A 15,638-nucleotide genomic window follows, 5' to 3' on the forward strand; every position below is an offset into this window, starting at 1 on the left:
ATAAAAAAATATCCTCTTCGAATTTCATTCCTAACGCAATTATTTCATTTGAATTTTTTTTCCTTATTTAATTAAGTTACCTAAATATTTTTGTAAAAACCAAAAAAGCGTACCTAGAATTAATAAGTAGAAGCCTAATACTCGTATTATATAATTTATATTTTTTATGATCATCAGTCTTCGCAACTGCATAATTGGTGATGGTGGGTGGAGTGGGTTGAGTGGGTGTGGGGGGGTTGGGTGGAGTAAGTGTGGGGGGACTGGGTGGAGTAAGTGTGGGGGGCTCGGGTGGACTAAGTGTGGGGGGGTCGGGTGGAGTAGGTGTGGAGGGGGTGGGTGGAGTTGGTGTGGAGGGGGTGGGTGTGGAGCTAGTAGGTGGAGTAGGTGTGGGAGAATGGGTTGGAGTGCCTTGCCCAACCTGAGATTCTGCTGTGGTCACTCCTGGGCTAACGTGCTCTTCAACTGCCTGTGCATCGTTCTCATGGCTGTAGCTGTTGGTGTTGTACTCTTAATGTTATTGGAAGACTCACGTAAGCTTTAATTTATTATGCTCATTAATAATATTGTCTTGACCGCACGGTTGACGCAGAGGCGGTTAAATTCTCGTACGGAACAACATTCTGTGGGATCCACAAATTGTTGTGGGTCTGGGCGTGTCTTGTATGTGAAATTGTAATTATAAAGAGATGTTAGTTAGCACGACACAGAAGGAAATCAAGTTAGGTGGTTTTTTTTTATAAATTAATAGTAATTCACCGTCACCGACAACCGACATTGTCAGACTCACGAGAAGCCCTTAGCACTCTTATAGATTGTGGAACGATGTGGCAGACTAAAGGATAGGAAATAAAAGTTTAGCAGTGGACGTTTTCCCGCAGATACCACTCTCTAAAATATGTTTGAGGGTTGTCGTATTAACTTAAATATTAAAAATTTTACTTCGTATGCTTTAATTTTTTTTTATAGATCACGCAATCATACATTTTACAATCGCTGCCCATGGACACTTGAAACACCAGAGGCGTTACAAGTGCGTTACTGGTCTTTTGGGGGTTAGGAATTTAAGGGTTGTTGGGGAATCGAGGGTTGGGAAGATCGGGAATTGGGCCGGTAACCTCATTCACACAACGAAAGACAAAGCAAGTATTGTTTCACGTCGGTTTTCGGTGAGGTCGTGGTATCACTCCGGTCGAGCCGGCTCATTCGTGCCGAAGCATGACTCTCCCACAATTATAGAGTCATTTTATTTAAAGAGTATTTTAATTTCCAGCTCTATTAGATCTACCAGAAGATGAAAATGTGTTCACAAGGTTTATCCCGCGTTTTTCATACTATGGCACACAAAATGAGACAGGAAGAGTATTTGCGAAAGAAAACCGGACAAATGCAGTATTGCGACAAATTAGTTGATATTGACAGTGAACACGACCTGTTTTGGAAAATATATTATGTTTAAATAAATCTATGTATATGGCGGTGTGGTGAGTAATAGAAAGCTATACACTTATTTTATTATAGAAAATACACAAGAAGTTAAACAATTCATAGGTCTATATACAATGTGATAGGGGTGAGACTTCTAACCCGTTAAGGCTGAGTACTACATCTAATTTTATCGACAAAAGTCGGGGGTCGAAGGGGTCGAATCCCCTCCCCCTAAAAATTATGGCTATTTTAATATTTTTTTTTACTTTTTTTGATATCAAACGTTGTATGCGTCGTAGAAACAAAAAAAAACGACAAACGGTAGCTAATAACCTTGGCTAACTAATTCATTACTTTTTTCATATGTTTGATAATGTTTTGGTGAGAAAAAAATGATTTCTGAATTATTTTTACCGAAAAAATTGTTCAATATTTTCCCCCCATATTATTAATTTTTTGTCGATAAAATTAGATGTAGTACTCAGCCTTAACGGGTTAGAAGTCTCACCCCTATCACATTGTATATCATTAGTTCGTAACTAAGACACCAGATGACGCTAGTGGTAGTAACTATTATTTTGTTATATTTAACAGTGAGTATTTTTTATAATTCTAATATAAGTATTAGAATATGTTAAGTTGTGTTCAGACTATTTATTTTGTTCAAATCTTATTTGGATGGTTTGGCCGATGGGCGAATGTATGATGAGTGGGAATCTGATGTGTAAAGAGATAACTGGTGAATGTTTAAAACAATTTCAATAGAGAAATGCTATTATAATATAATTTATATCTTCACTTATATCTTCCACAATAACTATACGCAGCCCTTTTCAATAAAATTTCACACATTGTCCTTTTGGAACAAATTGCGCCATTAATAGGTACGGATAATGACGCGGTACGAAAATTAAAAATCTATTTAGTGCGTCAGATAGGTAATGAAAAAATATTAGACACATATTTTTTTATTTTGTCATATTCGATAGATACTAATGTACACACAATGTAATTGTGTCTGGCGCGTGTATTCTTTTTTGCTACTTACTATGTAGTTTTCGTTACTAGCCACTTATTAGTTAGACTTTGACTGATTCTAAAACAAAATAGTTTTCTAATCTAAATCAAAATTCTGAACTGAGATCAAAAGATTAGAGTTTCTACTTTTGTGTCCGATCTCTCTCTCTCTCTAATCGGCCCCTCATTATTGAGGATTGTGATCATTCGGAGGAATAGTCTCCATTGGCTCCTGTGTGCGGCTATTTGTATTGTGGTGTAGAACCTCAATGCTGGGTTTTCCTTGAGCTGGTCAGACAATCTGGTTGCGGATCGTCCTCTAGCCCTTCTCTACTACTTAACATTTCCCACAACAAAGAGCCACACCAAGCTATCCTCCCCGCGTCTCGCATGTCCGACAAATTAATATTAAATTATTTTTATTTTACAGAATGAACGTGTTTATTAAGAGAAAGAATATCGTTCAACAGGGATAATCTTATGAAGTTTGTAAGAGATGAAACGAATTACTTTTGTGAATCACGTAGTAGTGTTAACAGAATGGCGACATGTGCTGTGAATAGTTTTAGTTTAATATTATATTGTAACGTGTCTCATACTTGTCTTTTAACATTATACAAACAGTTTTTACCACAAAGTTTCTAAAGTATTTTTCATTTTGAAAATTGTTCGTGAAGTTTTCTCTGTGTAGATATAGTGCAGGGACCTAAGCGATTGGTTATTGCTTTAAGCAAGTTATAAATTACATAGTTGATGCAATGATAGTGGTTTTATAGGCTCATTGATTCAGGCAGACTTATCGATTTTATAGGCTCAGGCATGCCTATTCCGCGCGCGCCTCAAAGAGCCATCCGACCACCACTAATGGGGTCCAGTAGGACTGATGCCTGATCTGGAACTGCAGACTACATAGCGGGTTTAACGGGGCTCCGGCTCGAAAAGCTCGAGTAGGATCGGGGTGGTTTTTATTTAGTCAGTAAGTCTGACAGTCCTCGCTTCGCTCAAGGCGAGAGAAGTAATTAAAAAAAATTGCAGCAGTTTATTTAAAAATATCTACAAAAGCCTGGTCGACGTTTCTCGTGTGACCGTCTCGTGAGCATGAATAAGCAAGGACATACAACATGGCAATGCTGCCAGTCTTCTGGGCACTTCCCTTATTGACGTCGATGCGAACGAATTGTTTGATGCTATGTAAATAGTAAATATTTTTTTTTTAAGATTTTAGTTTGGTTATAATTAAATGTAATAAAAGTTTATCTGAATTGATAGGTACCAATAGATATTTGATAAGATCTATAAGATTAAAATGTGATTTAGGTACTACAATAGGTTTATGCTACTGCCACAATAATGTTAGTTTTGTTACTAAAGAGAATGGTTACAAGTTGGCTATTTAACAGAATAGTTAAAGTTGTCTACCGTCATGTTTACGTTGTGTCACAATGACAACTTTATAAACCACTTTGTAGTTTGTACTCAGTTTTGTTCATAGAAATAAATAAATAATTCCACCATGTGGTAAGTGACATAATACTTATTTCTGTTTACTTTGAGAATTGATTTTAGGCTTTACTGGAAAACGGTAGAATAACCGTAGTTCCAGCTATTACAGTATTATTAGTAGTAGATCGCTTAGTATAGTATAGGTACCTACAATAAAACTTAAAAATGCTCTGCGATTACTTGAAAAAGAAAAACCTGTGCCGTAGGTTTCGGTACCCGACCAGTTTCAGAGGCATATTTGTAATGTATGGTAAGTTCTGCTACTATTTGCAGTGAGAATGGTTTACCTTATCTTAGAAAATATTATAGGTTGCGTAGGTTCCAGGTATGCAAGGTATGAAGGTAAGTGAGCGATGGTGCATATGTGTGTCATATGCTGGGGCTACACAGTCACGATAATGCGAACATTTGCGCTGTGGTAAAACGACTGGCCACAGATTACCTCCTATCCCGAATCATTTCCTCCAACACAAATGCCCTACGCGCTGCCCTAAGGTATTGTCGCGATAAACTTCGTGCGGTTGGCATATTCGGGTTCGCGACATAAATTTCATGAGCAATGAGAGCATCTTAAAGTTCATACTAAAAAAGAAGATAATAAACTTTACTTATGAATGTGAACTATAAGAAAAAAAGGGATTAAATCTTTTTCTTTATTATTATTTACATATAACATCCATCTTCACCTTTTATTAATCTTTCTGGCCCACTCTTTTTTATTAAAGAAATAGAGATAAAGAAAATCAAAGAAATAACTATTAGCCGCCAATTGATACAGCACAACTGCCTCGTCCATGGTTTACGTGAAATGAACGCGACGTACTGAAGAATACATTTTTTGGCCAAGTACTAAGTCATGGGTCGAACACGAACTTTTAAGTGTAGCCGTACAATGAGGACGAGAGAATGGGTTTGTGATGTTTGTTCACTTGTTTGAACTTGGATAGATCTGAGCCGTGCCGAAGCACGGCCCTCGCACACTTAATTCGGCTCGATTCGACCTGAATGATATCACAGCTTCACAGAAACACCTGCTGGGACATTTTGTTTGTATAAAATGTTTTGTTTCAGTTGCTGCTTGTTTAAAAGCCTTGCTATATCTTTAGTGGTGTGTATTGTAATACTTCTGATTATTGGCACATTACTATTAGTTTTCGGTGAGACTCTGATTGACCTGGCGATTGATAAAATTTTGGACCTCGTTTTTGGTATGATTATAATAAATAAAAATTCCACCATGTGTAAGTGCAATTATATTGATTTCATTGTTTAAGTAATTAGTAAATCTTACTAATATCATAAATGTTTGTTACTCAATCACGTCTAAACGGCTGAAGGAATCGGTATGAAATTTGGAACAAGGGTAGATTATGGTCTGGAATACACATAAGCTACTTTTTATCCCACGGAAACGCGGGAACCAAATTGAATGGAATACAAGACATATAATCTAACATATAATAAAACTGTATAAGTGTTTATTCTGTACATTGAAAATATTAGGCAGTGTTAATAGAAAGATACTAAAGCCAAAAATTTTCGGCCCCTATTTATTTTTGAGAGGCAAAATCATCCAATGTCTACCCCCGTCTTTGGCGAGGCGATTACTAAAGTCCTCCCGTGGAAAAAGACCATTGCCAACTGTTTGAAGTAGAATGTCACCAATAAGTGAGTCACAGTTCCTTGCTTAAAATAGCAGTTCTTGAAGGGTTTTTCAAGTCGTTTTGAAAGTGCGCACAAGATTTAATCAAAGACTAACTGCCTTACTCAGAGTCATTTAATGGTTACACAAAACAGTCTTTAGCATTCGTTTTCGGGACAAAATCGTTACTAAGGAATAGGTAGTAGTAGGTAAGGAATAGATAGCCGTTCAATGTCTCTGAGTGCGGCAGTAATTCGTGGGTTAAGAACTAGAGTAGCGTAAGGGCAAAAACGCAAAAAAAATTTTTTTTCACTATTCGCTTTTTCAATCCCCATATTTGTATGTGCCGAAAAACTGGAACGATGTAGTGTGTAGATTGCTTAGTACAATAATAACGCATAAAAAGAAAAGAAGTTTGTTTATTACTAAAAGGAAGTATTTCTACTTACAATAATCTTGACATTATTTTGTCAATAAAGTTATGAGCACAACGATTGTAACTCGACTTACGAGCGAATAGGACACCGAATTATGCCTTCAATGTAATCGCTCAAATGGCGTATCTTGTCATACGTTATTAACGCAGAAAGTTTGATTTTGTAGCCTTGTAATTTTTCTCCGTGCCAAAAAAAACGTAAGGGTGGGTTACGCTACTATTGCACTAAATAATTAAAGTAATGCAGTCCGTTATTATGACGTATGTCAACCAGTTTTAGAAAAATATACATTTTTAAACGAAACCGTTTTTTTATTGACCATGAATTTACAGTATTCTGTAGCCAATAAATAAAGCTTTATTTTAAGTAAAAAACAAATATACAGATACTATAGATTTTGCCATAATAGACCTACAAGTTGACGGTAGGTAAATTTGAATTGTTTTTCGGCTCTCCTGAGAAGTTGTCATTTTGCCCTTACGCTACTCTAGTTCTTAACCCACGAATTAGTAGTTGCAATTTAAACTACCTACTAGTCTAACATGGTGCTCATATTATAATTGTATACTGACAAACTAAAATAGGGCTTCTATACAAGAAAAAACAAACTCATTGTTTCAATAAAAAAAGAAATACTCGATGCCGTAAAAAAATTAGATTGCCTACATTAGAATCAAGTAAATTATCATTGAAATCTGAGTATTATTTACGTGATGTACAGTATGGAGATCACTCATATGATATAATATAAATAAATATTTCAACGAAAACAGAAAATTAGAAAATTGAAACAAAATAAATAATTAAATAAATCCAGATTTAAATTCTGTGTGAACAGCTCCAAATAACCTTGACCACAGAAGAGCTGTTATGTTGAAAGTTGTCTAGGAACGTTACGGACATGCGGTGCGGTTGTTATAATGTTGTATGTCTAAAGAGAGTTCAAATTAGCTCAAAGAGAAAATGCACTTTTTGGTTTAACTACTGGGCCTATTACGCTCATTTTTCGCATATTGTCAGCCAAGATGATAAAATATATGTAGTCTAAATTAAATCATATGAGGTTCCCCCATACGGTATTAATACAAGCATTTGGCGGCGCTTTTAGCTATTAAAATCCTCAGCGGTATTTTTTACTTTTACCATTCCGATTTAGTACATGCTAGGTATATACCAGTATATGTTAGGATTAGGAATAAAACATATTTTCAAAACGAGCATGAGACTATATGGCTGAAGTTGGAACACTTCGGCATTGGGGTTATCGCTAATTCTATTAAAATTTCGAAATTTCAAGTATTAGCTTACCAGCATTTCTCTCATCGGTCCACAGTACCTCTGAATTAGTCAGGAAAATTCTTTCTCCATCACTGGCTAGTTTTGAGGTGCCGTGTTTGACTGATGCAGTGGAAGCTTGGAAAATGGCCTGTCCACTTACTGATTTACCTGTTCACCCTTCTTCTCAGAGACAATGGGACGTGCCGCTGTGCAGTATTATTCGTGAGTCATTAATCAACTCTTCTTCTAATGCTGCAGAGCGAGCTCGCTTATTGGCTGTGGGAGAGTGGGAATCAGGTTTGTGGCTTCAGGCGCTCCTGTCACCCTACATAGGAACTATGTTGGATGACATTACGTTCCGGCTAGCTGTGTGCTTACGGTTGGGTGCTCCCTGTGTCTCTCCGCATTGTTGTCACTGTGGAGAAAGAGTCGATGGCTCGGGACACCATGGTCTTTCATGTCGTAGAAGTGCAGGCCGCATAAGTCGTCATGCCAGCATCAACGACATTATTCGTCGTGCTCTCGCCTCAGCCGGCGTACCAGCCGTATTAGAACCTAATGGTTTGGTACGTGATGATGGCAAGAGACCAAATGGTATGTCGTTGCTGCCTTGGAAGATGGGTAGGCCTTTGGTGTGGGACGCTACGTGTGTAGACACCCTTGCGCCATCTCACCTTCTAAGCACTGCTGCATGCGCTGGTGCGGCTGCTTCCGCGGCAGAGGACCTCAAGCGGCGCAAATATTCTAACTTAGTTGGCAATTATTGTTTTGAGCCGTTTGGGGTCGAAACACTAGGGCCATGGGGTCCTGGTGCACATTCTTTATATAAAGAAATTGCACATAAGCTATTCGACTCTACGCGTGACCAGAAGGCTGGCTATTTCTTCGGTCAAAAGATAAGCATTGCCATACAACGTGGCAATGCGGCCAGTCTTCTGGGAACGTTCCCCAATGACAGCGATGCGGACGAGTACTTCGACGCCTAACCACACCTAACCACGCCTATTGCCTTAATTTTAGTTTTAAGTTAGTTTTTATTCCTCATTTTTTTGGTATTTTTAAGTTGTAAATAATGTGTTAGTTTAGATATTAATACTTTCTCATGTTAACAATTATGGTTTTATTTTATGTATTCCAATATTAAATAAATCATAAATCTATTTCACCTCTAAAAATAACTAAACGCAACATTTGACGTTTTTCTGATCCCGTCAATACTTTTTGACAGTTTGGTTTGACATTTGCCATTACAAAACAAATCGGCAGATTCTATTAAAAACATACCTTCAGGATAGGCAACTTAAAAACACAAATAAACAAAATACTACTAGATCCATTCATATTTTAACCGACTTCCCAAAAAGGAGGAAGCTCTTAATTTAGCTGGTATCATTTCTTTTGTGTGTGTGTACACCGATTACTTCGACATTTATTGACCGATTTGCGTGATTATTTTTTGTTCGACTTGGATTATTGACATAATATTATGTAAATGACTGGCCCCATTTATTTCGGACTGAATCGCAGATGGTATTATTTGCTGACTGGTGACCCGCCCCGGCTTCGCTATTAGAACTAACTAAAGGACCGTCCACAAAGCGCTAACTAAGTCTTGCTCCGGCAAAAGTGTTCACTTCTGCCTGCAGTCCCGCAGTCCAACCTGTTGTTTTAGGATACATAACTTAATTATTGTAGAGCTTCTCTATAAACAACATTTGACGTTATAGAAAATACACAAGAAGTTAAACAATTCATAGGTCTATATACAATGTGATAGGGGTGAGACTTCTAACCCGTTAATGCTGAGTACTATTATATCTAATTTTATCGACAAAAGTCGGGGGTCGAAGGGGTCGAATCCCCTCCCCCTAAAAATTATGGCTATTTTAATATTTTTTTTTACTTTTTTTGATATCAAACGTTGTATGCGTCGTAGAAACAAAAAAAAAATAACGGTAGCTAATAACCTTGGCTAACTAATTCATTACTTTTTTCATATGTTTGATAATGTTTTGGTGGAAATAAAAATCATTTGTGAATTATTTTTACCGAAAAAATCACTATTTTTAATTTTTTTCAATTAGGGGTTCAACACCCCATATTATTTTTTTTGTCGATAAAATTAGATGTAGTACTCAGCCTTAACGGGTTAGAAGTCTCACCCCTATCACATTGTATATCATTAGTTCGTAACTAAGACACCAGATGACGCTAGTGGTAGTAACTATTATTTTGTTATATTTAACAGTGAGTATTTTTTATAATTCTAATATAAGTATTAGAATATGTTAAGTTGTGTTCAGACTATTTATTTTGTTCAAATCTTATTTGGATGGTTTGGCCGATGAGCGAATGTATGAGTGGGAATCTGATGTGTAAAGAGATAACTGGTGAATGTTTAAAACAATTTCAATAGAGAAATGCTATTATAATATAATTTATATCTTCACTTATATCTTCCACAATAACTATACGCAGCCCTTTTCTATATAATTTCACACGTTGTCCTTTTGGAACAAATTGCGCCATTAATAGGTACGGATAATGACGCGGTACGAAAATTAAAAATCTATTTAGTGCGTCAGATAGGTAATGAAAAAATATTAGACACATATTTTTTTATTTTGTCATATTCGATAGATACTAATGTACACACAATGTAATTGTGTCTGGCGCGTGTATTCTTTTTTGCTACTTACTATGTAGTTTTCGTTACTAGCCACTTATTAGTTAGACTTTGACTGATTCTAAAACAAAATAGTTTTCTAATCTAAATCAAAATTCTGAACTGAGATCAAAAGATTAGAGTTTCTACTTTTGTGTCCGATCTCTCTCTCTCTCTAATCGGCCCCTCATTATTGAGGATTGTGATCATTCGGAGGAATAGTCTCCATTGGCTCCTGTGTGCGGCTATTTGTATTGTGGTGTAGAACCTCAATGCTGGGTTTTCCTTGAGCTGGTCAGACAATCTGGTTGCGGATCGTCCTCTAGCCCTTCTCTACTACTTAACATTTCCCACAACAAAGAGCCACACCAAGCTATCCTCCCCGCGTCTCGCATGTCCGACAAATTAATATTAAATTATTTTTATTTTACAGAATGAACGTGTTTATTAAGAGAAAGAATATCGTTCAACAGGGATAATCTTATGAAGTTTGTAGGAGATGAAACGAATTACTTTTGTGAATCACGTAGTAGTGTTAACAGAATGGCGACATGTGCTGTGAATAGTTTTAGTTTAACATTATATTGTAACGTGTCTCATACTTGTCTTTTAACATTATACAAACAGTTTTTACCACAAAGTTTCTAAAGTATTTTTCATTTTGAAAATTGTTCGTGAAGTTTTCTCTGTGTAGATATGGTGTAGGGACCTAAGCGATTGGTTATTGCTTTAAGCAAGTTATAAATTACATTGTTGATGCAATGATAGTGGTTTTAAAGGCATATTGATTCAGGCAGACTTATCAATTTTATAGGCTCAGGCATACCTATTCTGCGCGCGCTTCAAAGAGCCATCCGACCACCACTAATGGGGTCCAGTAGGACTGATGCCTGATCCGGAACTGCAGACTACATAGCGGGTTTAACGGGGCTCCGGCTCGAAAAGCTCGAGTAGGATCGGGGTGGTTTTTATTTAGTCAGTAAGAGTCTGACAGTCCTCGCTTCGCGCAAGGCGAGAGAAGTAATTTAAAAAAAATTGCAGCAGTTTATTTAAAAATATCTACAAAAGCCTGGTCGACGTTTCTCGTGTGACCGTCTCGTGAGCATGAATAAGCAAAAATATACAACGTGGCAATGCTGCCAGTCTTCTGGGCACTTCCCTTATTGACGTCGATGCGAACGAATTGTTTGATGCTATGTAAATAGTAAATATTTTTTTTTTAGATTTTAGTTTGGTTATAATTAAATGTAATAAAAGTTTATCTGAATTGATAGGTACCAATAGATATTTGATACCTACCTATGAGGTCTACATCTTATACTACTTATCTATAAGATTAAAATGTGATTTAGGACTAATAGGTTTATGCTACTGCCACAATGTTAGTTTTGTTACTAAAGAGAATGGTTACAAGTTGGCTATTTAACAGAATAGTTAAAGTTGTCTACCGTCATGTTTACGTTGTGTCACAATGACAACTTTATAAACCACTTTGTAGTTTGTACTCAGTTTTGTTCATAGAAATAAATAAATAATTCCACCATGTGGTAAGTGACATTATACTTATTTCTGTTTACTTTGAGAATTGATTTTAGGCTTTACTGGAAACCGGTAGAATAACCGTAGTTCCAGCTATTACAGTATTATTAGTAGTAGATCGCTTAGTATAGTATATGTACCTACAGTAAAACCTAAAATGCTCTGCGATTACTTGAAAAAGAAAAACCTGTGCCGTAGGTTTCGGTACCCGACCAGTTTCAGAGGCATATTTGTAATGTATGGTAAGTTCTGCTACTATTTGCAGTGAGAATGGTTTACCTTATCTTAGAAAATATTATAGGTTGCGTAGGTTCCAGGTATGCAAGGTATGAAGGTAAGTGAGCGATGGTGCATATGTGTGTCATATGCTGGGGCTACACAGTCACGATAATGCAAACATTTGCGCTGTGGTAAAACGACTGGCCACAGAATACTTCCTATCCCGAATCATTTCCTCCAACACAAATGCCCTACGCGCTGCCCTAAGGTATTGTCGCGACAAACTTCGTGCGGTTGGCATATTCGGGTTCGCGACATAAATTTCATGAGCAATGAGAGCATCTTAAAGTTCATACTAAAAAAGAAGATAATAAACTTTACTTATGAATGTGAACTATAAGAAAAAAAGGGATTAAATCTTTTTCTTTATTATTATTTACATATAACATCCATCTTCACCTTTTATTAATCTTTCTGGCCCACTCTTTTTTATTAAAGAAATAGAGATAAAGAAAATCAAAGAAATAACTATTAGCCGCCAATTGATACAGCACAACTGCCTCGTCCATGGTTTACGTGAAATGAACGCGACGTACTGAAGAATACATTTTTTGGCCAAGTACTTAGTCATGGGTCGAACACGAACTTTTAAGTGTAGCCGTACAATGAGGACGAGAGAATGGGTTTGTGATGTTTGTTCACTTGTTTGAACTTGGATAGATCTGAGCCGTGCCGAAGCACGGCCCTCGCACACTTAATTCGGCTCGATTCGACCTGAATGATATCACAGCTTCACAGAAACACCTGCTGGGACATTTTGTTTGTATAAAATGTTTTGTTTCAGTTGCTGCTTGTTTAAAAGCCTTGCTATATCTTTAGTGGTGTGTATTGTAATACTTCTGATTATTGGCACATTACTATTAGTTTTCGGTGAGACTCTGATTGACCTGGCGTTTGATAAAATTTTGGATCACGTTTTTGGTATGATTCCAAAATAAATAAATAATTCCACCATGTGGTAAGTGCAATTATATTGATTTCATTGTTTAAGTAATTAGTAAATCTTACTAATATCATAAATGTTTGTTACTCAATCACGTCTAAACGGCTGAAGGAATCGGTATGAAATTTGGAACAAGGGTAGATTATGGTCTGGAATACACATAAGCTACTTTTTATCCCACGGAAACGCGGGAACCAAATTGAATGGAATACAAGACATATAATCTAACATATAATAAAACTGTATAAGTGTTTATTCTGTACATTGAAAATATTAGGCAGTGTTAATAGAAAGATACTAAAGCCAAAAATTTTCGGCCCCTATTTATTTTTGAGAGGCAAAATCATCCAATGTCTACCCCCGTCTTTGGCGAGGCGATTACTAAAGTCCTCCCGTGGGAAAGGCCATTGCCAACTGTTTGAAGTAGAATGTCACCAATAAGTGAGTCACAGTTCCTTGCTTAAAATAGCAGTTCTTGAAGGGTTTTTCAAGTCGTTTTGAAAGTGCGCACAAGATTTAATCAAAGACTAACTGCCTTACTCAGAGTCATTTAATGGTTACACAAAACAGTCTTTAGCATTCGTTTTCGGGACAAAATCGTTACTAAGGAATAGGTAGTAGTAGGTAAGGAATAGATAGCCATTAAAATAATGAAATAAATCCAGATTTAAATTCTGTGTAAACAGCTCTATATAACCTTGACCACAGAAGAGCTGTTATGTTGAAAGTTGTCTAGGAACGTTACGGACATGCGGTGCGGTTGCTATAATGTTGTATGTCTAAAGAGAGTTCAAATTAGCTCAAAGAGAAAATGCACTTTTTGGTTTAACTACTGGGCCTATTACGCTCATTTTTCGCATATTGTCAGTCTAGATGATAAAAAATATGTAGTCTAAATTAAATCATATGAGGTTCCCCCATACGGTATTAATACAAGCATTTGGCGGCGCTTTTAGCTATTAAAATCCTCAGCGGTATTTTTTACTTTTACCATTCCGATTTAGTACATGCTAGGTATATACCAGTATATATTAGGATTAGGAATAAAACATATTTTCAAAACGAGCATGAGACTATATGGCTGAAGTTGGAACACTTCGGCATTGGGGTTATCGCTAATTCTATTATAAACATACCTTCATTTAACTTATTAGTGTATTAGTGTAAAGAAGAAAGCATCCACCATCACCTTTTATTCTTTTTTGACTCTTTTATTTTTATTAAAGAAATAAAGATCAAGAAAATTAGAATAGGGAATTATTATTAGCCGCTATTTGATACAGCGCAACTCCCTCGTCCATGTTTTACGTACGTACGTACTGAAGATTTTTTTTGTAGCCTCAGCATGACAGAGAGAATGGGTTTGAAATTATTGTTCAGTTTGACTGAATATTTTATTCTATAATTTTTTTTATTCAGCTAGGAGTCATAATTTTCTACTGGTAAGTAGATTGTTTTTATTGCAATATTTTAAAGCTTTATTAATTTTGGTATAAATAGAATTAAGTGTGCGAGACCCTTGCTTCGGCAAGATGGGTCGGGTCGATCTGAATGATATCAAGGCCTCACAGAAAACATGCACCTTCCGGGACATCCTGTTTGTATAAAATGTTTTGTTTCAGTTGCTGCTTTTTTAAAAGCATTGGTTTATGTTTACTGATGTGCATTCCACTGCTTGTGACTGCTGCTGTGTTAATATACGTGATTAGTCAGTTGGCTAAATAGAAAGTACCATGTGTGTGTTGCCCAAGACGGGAGCAACACCTAAATAAATAGATTACTATACGTAGTTAAGAGTTGAGATAGCTTTTAATACAATAAATAATTTTCAAAATTCCTATTGGTCGTTCATTGAGTGATTACCAGTGCCTGTGTATGTGAACTGAGGGACCTTATCGTAGATTTGCTTTCTTTTCATGAGATGCTCGCATTTCATAAAATATTTTAATGTTTATTGGTAAATGATAAGAAATAGTTTCTCTATATGGGCAACTAAACGTGCGGCTTTTTCATGTAATGGTCAAGGTTAGTTGATCATATCGTGAAATAGTTACATTAATTACTGGTAGAGGCGCTGCACGCGGTTTGTTTAATGTGAAGATGGTGGCCGCTGGTGAAAATGTTGTTTCTCGCAGTGAAAAAGTTAATAATCTATAATATAAAATAAGTTGATATTTATAACTCCAGAACGCACGCACCGATTCCACGGTTTTGCATTCGTTGAAAAGGTGAGACCTTTAGGCTCCACGAGGCTTATAGCAGAAAAAAAAACAAATAATTTCAAAAGCCCAAATACTGCAAGTCATAATTGTATGCGGACGAAGTCGTGGGTAGTTGCTAGTTCGTTATTAAATGAAGAAGGCTGTGATAACATTTGGTTGGCTTTAGTTACTTGTGGCATGATATTTTCAGTGCTTTTGGTATTACAGAATAGGAAATAATATGCTGAAACACTACCGGTAAACTGTGGCAACTTTACCGAACCCTTGGCAACTTTACAATAAACTCATGTATCTGAAAAATCTACCCACTAAAATACCCACTTTCTCTGAATCTGCCATCTGAATTTTGTTTCCGTCAAAATCTTTTTTTTTAATCTATCGCTACAGATAAAATTTTAAGTATATCTAATGCCAATACTACCAACAATATACCTTGTAGGTTGGTACATTGTAGGTAGTATCAGCATTTAGCTATAATGTCTATTAGCTGTCAAATCAAAGAAGTTATTATTTACAATATTACATTTATTTTACAGTAAATACAAATTAACATTTATAATTATCAGATGCTAGAAAAATATTTTTAATAGTTCTTTTTGTGTTTACAGATTTGAAATATAAATATGACGTACAAATTGATTTGAATTAGTTATTTTCGTAACTATTATTACCACAAAATAGCAACGTC

The 15,638-nt window shown here is 36.2% G+C and overlaps 2 long non-coding RNA genes across 4 annotated transcripts; both read left to right on the top strand.

Annotated features, from left to right (window-relative positions):
- Positions 1-335: 335 nt before the first annotated feature.
- On the top strand, positions 336-10,610 carry LOC118269336 (uncharacterized). 3 transcript variants are annotated; one of them, XR_007706539.1, is made up of 4 exons: positions 336-530; positions 1,271-1,481; positions 2,873-2,971; positions 10,498-10,610. It is a non-coding gene; the product is annotated as an uncharacterized LOC118269336 (long non-coding RNA). The 3 variants fall into 3 exon arrangements; XR_004783101.2 differs by lacking the exon at positions 2,873-2,971 and having other exon boundaries at positions 338-530; positions 10,401-10,610; XR_007706538.1 differs by lacking the exon at positions 10,498-10,610 and having other exon boundaries at positions 338-530; positions 2,873-3,082.
- An 832-nt stretch (positions 10,611-11,442) lies between these two features.
- Positions 11,443-14,469, top strand: LOC118268713 (uncharacterized). Its single transcript, XR_004783047.2, has 3 exons — positions 11,443-11,514; positions 12,570-12,743; positions 14,351-14,469. It is a non-coding gene; the product is annotated as an uncharacterized LOC118268713 (long non-coding RNA).
- The last annotated feature ends 1,169 nt before the right edge of the window (positions 14,470-15,638 follow it).

This window comes from Spodoptera frugiperda, chromosome 2 (assembly GCF_023101765.2).
Source record: "Spodoptera frugiperda isolate SF20-4 chromosome 2, AGI-APGP_CSIRO_Sfru_2.0, whole genome shotgun sequence".
Classification (NCBI taxonomy): Eukaryota; Metazoa; Arthropoda; class Insecta; order Lepidoptera; family Noctuidae; genus Spodoptera; species Spodoptera frugiperda.